The sequence below is a fragment of the Amphiprion ocellaris genome, chromosome 7 (assembly GCF_022539595.1).
Source record: "Amphiprion ocellaris isolate individual 3 ecotype Okinawa chromosome 7, ASM2253959v1, whole genome shotgun sequence".
NCBI classification, from domain to species: domain Eukaryota; kingdom Metazoa; phylum Chordata; class Actinopteri; family Pomacentridae; genus Amphiprion; species Amphiprion ocellaris.
The window spans coordinates 25,864,910-25,872,258 of record NC_072772.1 but is presented as its reverse complement, the minus strand read 5'-3'; the positions used below and the strand labels follow the sequence as shown (position 1 = coordinate 25,872,258).

Below are 7,349 nucleotides of genomic sequence, written 5' to 3'. Positions count from 1 at the left end.
TACATGCTCCAATCTGCCTGAAATTTTACATGTGTGATCAGAGTCCGGCCCTGATGAATTCCAAAGACCAATATACAGTCCCAGTGATAGCGCAATGTGGTGGATGGACAGGACGTGCTGCACAACTATCCTCTACAAGCTGCAATCTGGCTGAAACTTTACATGTGTGATGACAGTCCACCCCTCATCACATCCATAGGACGACATACACCTTCGATCGCAGCGCCACCTGGTGGACATGCTGGGACTCGCTGACCAGCAAGAATGCGAGGACCCATTCAACGCTGCTTGCAGTTTTAATTAGGGTCCAAGCACCAACGGTGCGAAGACCCTATTGTAAGGAATAAGGAATTATTATTATTCTTTGTGCGACAGGAAATGGCCATTTTTGACGCCCTTAACATACACGAAAACACATGAAAATCGCCACACACATCAGGACCGGCGAAAAATTTGATATTTTATGGGATTTGCACGTGTGTGGCAAAATGGCTCCATAGCGCCCCCTGCAAAATTGAAAATTTGGTCATTAGGCCAACTGGCAGGGTGTTTCATCTACAGCTACAAAATTTTGGGTGCATATTCAGCAAAAAAGTCAATCACGGCCACGCCCTAAACCCAACAGGAAGTCGGCCATCTTGAATTAGCTGTAAATTTTTTGAGATTAATAATTCATTGGGGGTAAGTCCGGGAGACGTCAAATTTGGCAAATATATGCAACAGTCTTTCCTGATGAAAACTTATGAAAATGCTCACCAACAGTCAAAGGGCGTGGCCATGGCGACTCCCAAAATTATTGATCCTTCGCCATGAAACAGGAAGTGCTGTCTAACTCTGCTGTACATGCTCCAATCTGCCTGAAATTTTACATGTATGATCAGTGTGCGGCCCTGACGACACCCATGTGGCTAGATACATTGACAGTCATAGCGCCACCTTGTGGTATCAGGAAATGGACTTTTTTTACATTTTGATGTCCTACTCATAGCAGGTTGATTAAATTCACCTCAAATGCGGTGACATAAGCAAGAACACATTGATGATGATTCCCCGAGAAAATGGTGACTCGTCGTCAAGGGGCGTGTCTCTGGCGGCGCGGCGAATTTCGATTTCTCGCCATGAAAATTGAATTATTTATATCTCAGCTGGAAAAGGTCCAATCTGGACCAAACTTCATGTGATGGACACCAGTCCAGGTCTGAACACATCCACATTCATAAATTTAGAAATACTCATAGCGCCACCTATTGGCGATACAAAGTTTTTGTCAATACATTTGCACATATCGCCCGTTACTTTATCATATCTTTCTAGAAATTGGACAGCTCAGTGTTCACGCCTGGATGATGCCACAGTGTGACGATTTTGTTGATTCATAAAACACTCTTGCCGTGGCAACGCATCTTTGCCAAAACAAAGTACTTTTTGACAGGTTAAAAATGCTCAAATGCTCGTCAAAATTACCACACATATCTGGACCAGCAACCCATTTGATGTTTTAGAAGAACTGTACATGTGTGTGGCAAAATGGCTCCATAGCGCCACCTGGAAAATTTCAAACAGTTACTACGGCCAGTATGTGTCACCTAGAATCATGAAATTTGACACAGATATGTAACTCATCAACAGGCACAAAAATGTAACTGACACCTATGGCCAAAACCCAAGAGGAAGTCGGCCATTTTGAATTATATGTCATATTTTTTGACGATTTTGGGTCATTTTTGTACATTTTCAAAAGCTATAAACTCAAACAGGGTAACACAGAGAGAGCGTAAAGTCGGCCAGGATGTACTCCAGGCAGGGGTGATCAAAAGTTATCAAAATGCTCGGCAAAAGTCTGAGGGCGTGGCCATGGCGGCCTCCTGAATTTTGATGCTTCGCCATGAAACATCAACTGCTGTGTAACTATCCTCTACATGCTCCAATCTGTCTCAAGCTTTACAGGTGTGATCAGAGTCCAGCTTTGAAGACATCCATAGACAAATATACATTCAGAGTGATGGCGCCACCTGTTGGATGGATAGGAAATGCTCTATAACTAGCCTGTACATGGTCCGATCTGCCTGAAATTTTGTATGTGTGATCAGAGTCCAGCCCTCGTCACATCCACAGGCCGACATACACTCTCAGTCGCAGCGCCACCTGGTGGACATGCTTGGATTCGCCGACCAGCAAGGATGCGAGGACCCGTCCAACACTGCTTGCAGCTTTAATTATTATTTTACTTTTTCCTTCAGATGGGAAAAATGCATTTTTGACAGCCTAAACATACATGAAAACTTATGAAACTGCACACACACCGGAACTGGTGAAAAAATTTTGTATTTTATAGGAATTGTGGGGGTGTGTGGCAAAATGGCTCCATAGCGCCCCCTAAACTTTCCCACACACAGAACATTTCACCTACAGCTACCAAATTTGGTACACATATGCAGCACATCAGGCTGAACAAAAAAGTCAGTGAATGTCAGATTTTGACCATTTTTGATTTTTTTCTAGAGCGAACTCGTCATAGGGGGACATAAGCTTAAACACGATGATGATTCACAGAGAAAATGGTGACTTATCAAAAGGCGTGTCTGTGGCGGCGTGGTGAATTTTGATGTGTCGTCATGACTACTGAAGTGTTTATATCTCAGCTAATCCTGATCCTATCTGCCCCAAACTTCATGTGCTAGACACCACGCCCAGTCTGAACACATCCACACTCATAAATTTAGAAATAGTCATAGCGCCACCTATTGGTAACAAGAACTTTAGAAATTACATTTGCACGCACCATTGCTTCAAACTTTGTCATGTCATTCTGGAAATGTGTCAGCTCACTCTTCACCTGTTGAGAATGCTACAGTGTGAAGATTTTCACTTTTGATACAATCCTGTTGTCGTGGCAACGCATTTTTGTCATGACAAACAAAGCAGCTTTTGACAGGTGAAGAATGCTTATAACCTCACCAAAATTACCACAGACATCACAGTTGACCCAGGGAAGAACACTGTATGTATCTTGGTGCAGCATGTGCTATAGCGCCCCCTACAGCATTATTAACAAACAGCCCCCGCAGTGTGTTTAACCTATATCCACCAAATTTGGGAGGCATATAGAACACATCAGGACGCACAAAAAAGCCTCTTGGAGTCATACCCTAAACGCAACAGGAAGTCTGCCATCTTGGATTAATTGTGAGAATTTTGGGGATTTTTGTCATTTTTGAGAGCGAACTCCTCCTAGGGGTTAACTCCAGGAGACCTCAAATTTGACCAGTATGTACAACAGGTATTCATGATCAAAAGTTACCAAAATTTTCATTTTAAGTATGAGGGCATGGCCATGGCAGCTTCCAGAATTTTGAAGCTTCGCCATGAAACGTCAACTGCTGTGTAACTGTCCTGTACATGCTCCAATCTGCCTCAAATTTTACATGTGTGATCAGAGTCTAGCTTTGAAGATATCCATAGACCAATATACAGTCAGAGTGATAGCGCCACTTGTTGGATGGACAGGAAATGTTGTATAACTAGCCTGTACAGGCTCCAATCTGCCTGAAATTTTATGTGTGTGATCAGACTCCAACCCTGATGGACTCCATAGACCAATATAAAGTCCCAGTGATAGCGCCACCTGGTGGACGGACAGGAAATGCTTCATTTCCAGCCTGTACATGGTCCAATCTTCCTGAAAGTTTACAAATATTATCAGATTCCGGCCATCATCACATCCATAGGATGACATACACTCTCAGTCATGGCACCACCTGGTGGACATGCTTGGATTCGCTGACCAGCAAGGGTGCGAGGACCCATTCAACTCTGTTTGCAGCTTTAATTATTATTATTATTATTATTAATTATTATTATTATTTTTCTTTCAACGTCCGCCGGGAAATCGCCTTTTCTGGCAGCCTTAATGTACTTGAAAAGTTGTGAAAATGTGCACACACATCAGGATCGGCGAAAAATTTGATATTTTATGAGACTTGTGCATATTGTGCTGAAATGGCTCCATAGCGCCCCCTACAAAATTGAAAAATGTGGCATTAGCCCAATGCGCAGGATGTTTTGTCCACAGCTACAAAATTTTTTAGGCATATGCAGCACATCAGGAAATGCAAACAAGTCAATCACAGCCATAGTGTAAACCCAACAGGAAGTCGGCCATCTTGAATTAGCTGTGAAAATTTTGTGATGAACTCCTCCTCGGGGATAAGTCCAAGAGACGTCAAATGTGGCCAGCATATGCAAAAGTCCTTCCTAATGAAAAATTATCAAACTTTTTTTAATAAATCCATGGGTGTGGCCATGGCAACACCCAAAAATATTGATCCTTCGCCATGAATCAGGAAGTGCTGTCTAAATCTGCTGAACATGCTCTAATGTGAATGAAACTTGACATGTAAGATCAGAGTCCTGCCCTGATGACATCCATATGGTAACATACATTCACAGTCATAGCGCCCCCTTGAGGTATCAAGAATTTGATATTTTGTACATTTTCATGTACTATTGTCAGCCAGTTGGCCAAATTCACCTCAAATGTGGTGACATAAGCCTGAACACATTGATGATGATGCACAGAGAAAATGGTGACTTGTCATCAAAGCACGTGTCTGTGGCGGTGCAGTGCAATAAAAAGTTTACCTTAGGTGGTAAGCCATCCAGATCCTGATGCATGTCCTCACATAGTCAGCGTAGTTGATGGGCATGTAATTACACTGAATACAATTGCTTATACTGTGTAAAATAGTGCCTTTGTTTTTTTTTCCCCTAAAGTTAAATGTTATATACAATAAAAGTATACATTTCTTGGTGATGTTAGCTGAAGTGATGGGTTAAATGTGAGATGGCCCAGTGCTGCTGTAGCAACCCTGGTATCCAACAAGAGCTCCACATGAAACTGAGTGCATGGAAATGGAAACATACTCAATGTTTCCTCACATGGTTTTGCTGATGTTCGCTGTGTTTTTGTATCTTTTTAACTGGAATAATCAGCGCAGGTCATATGAGATTATTTATGTATTTTTTTCTTCACTGCTTCAACATGACAGCAGTCAGAAAACAAAATATCCTGTAACTTGAACAGTACAATAGTTCGGAGATTTGAGAAGTCTTTGCTCTGCACTGACTGTAACTTTACTCAGAGGACATTCTTTCAATTGAGTAAATTGGCTTTTCTGGAAAAATCCCCTCAAGTCCCCCTGGCAGTCGACAGAGTATCGTTGACCCTCCACTACTAGAAAACAGGAGCATGTGGTTCTAACAGTCATGTGTCAAACTTCTCAGCTAGCTCTTCCAAGGCATGATGGTGGGTTATCAGTGTTCTTCAGTGCTAATGTTTATGTTTTCCTGTGTCTGTGTTGAATTGATGAATCCATAAACTGTGTTCTCTCTAACCCCCTCTCTTTACTTGCATGTTTGCATGCTGCGCCCTATCAAATGCAGATGGAGATGAAGGTAATGAAAAAACAACACACAAGTTGTTGACTGTTTTTCACTTTAAAAACTTTTAGAGCCTGTCTTGTTTGTATTTCTGTTTTTATCATTTCTTCCAGGCCTTAAGTCATTAGCATTTTTATTGTTTCTGCTCCTCCTCCCCCTCCTCTCTTCATCTCTTTCTCTCGTGTTTTTTGTTTGCTTCGTGACGGCTCTCCCTCTACTTCCTTATGTTTTTCTGTTCTGTAAGATGAAAATCACAGGGATCAAAACTTTGCTGTCCCTTTTAACCCGCTCGCTCTGATGCCTCCCCATGTCGCCCACAATTGACTTCCATACTCCTGTCACACTGCTACACATTCTCAAGCAATCAAAGTAAAGCTTGTTCAGTTTCACTTCTCTTTTAAGTGTTTTGACTTTCTACCACGGAGCTAACATCTCCCAGCTTCCCAGAGTATTCCCATGCAGTTTGTGCTTTGCAGAGACTCCTGTTGATTCTGTTGCTTTGTGTCAGAGCTCTTTGATTGGCTGGCTGTATGGGCTGTCATGTTGCCTTGGTTCATTTTAACACATAGGCTTTGAATTGCTTCCAGACCAAATGGAGATTCACTCCACACCGAGACATTCATGCAAACAGAGACTGAGTCAAGAGCCAGTCAATAGTTATTAGCAGTCAAAATTTGAATCATTGCGTTTATTTTTTGTCCTTTCCATTGCATATCTTGAAAAACATCAGCTTAACTTTATAGAACTTTTATTTTAGATTTTTCAAATGCCTACAGTGGCAAACACGTGGTGCCTTTTATTGCCTGCAATCTATTGCTGTTTTAGGGAGCTCAGGAACAAATGCAACAGAAAAACAGAGGTCTCACACAGCACAGCAACAGAGACTAGTATGTTGACTTTGAATACAAAGTATGGATGAACATTCATAAACTGGACCTTACACTACGCTCCATCACATTTTTTTCAAACTCCAGCCTCAATTAAGAATGTAATTTTTTTGTTATACATTATGAAATACTGTTCTTACTGATCAGGAACATAAGAATTACTGACTGAAATAGAGATTTGGTGGCTCCTGACACAATAGGAATAACACAACATGTAGATTTGGTGACTTGTCCATGAGTTTCTCTACATAGTACAGCTTAGAAAATGGCTTGCATCGTCTTGTTTCGGGGTAATACTGCTGTTATTATTCATTATGACAGGAGTAAAAGTGACAAGTTTAAGACATCTTGAGTTTGGCAGTGACAAAAACCCCAACAAGGAAGCATCCTACACCCTCAGATGCAACTCAGTAGTAGCTTTAATTAGAACTTCTCCCCACTGGTAAATGCACAGGAAGTAAGTTAGTTGTGACATTAAAATTTTGTGTTCACATTAATATGCAGAATGACTGAAATGGCTGCTGTTGAAGTACACTCGCTGTAGTCTTCAAACAATGATGCAGTTAGACTCTTAATGTAGAAATCATTTTCTACTGCACTGAGAATTAAAACCATGTTCTTTTCCTATTAAGCACTGGTGGTGCACTTCTCTATAAATGGTTACTGATGTGATGTCATCTTGATTTATATCGCAAACACAAAATCAGGCCTGTTTGAATATTTAGAAAAGAGATAAATGTTCGAAAGATCAAGAAGCTCAAACTTAAGCACAAATTTGAACATTTTAGCTGTTTCATAACAGAACAGATTTGGTTCCTGTCAGAAGCAGAGAATATCAAGAGTATCTTTCTTGGGTGTCCAAAACTTCCCTTTGAAATGTTTATCTGGATTGAGGGCTAAGACTATGGTTGATACAGTATTTGTACTTTTACAGTTACTATGCTTTAAGTTCAGGTCAGCTATACTGGAGCCCAGAAAAAGCAAAACCACTCTGTGTAAAGACAGAAACTACACATAGGGTTT

The 7,349-nt window shown here is 41.2% G+C and overlaps 1 protein-coding gene across 13 annotated transcripts in view; it reads left to right on the top strand.

The window, feature by feature from the left end:
• Window positions 1-7,349, top strand: part of myo18ab (myosin XVIIIA b) — a 207,556-nt gene that overhangs the window by 100,820 nt on the left and 99,387 nt on the right. The gene's annotated exons all lie outside the window — the stretch shown is intronic.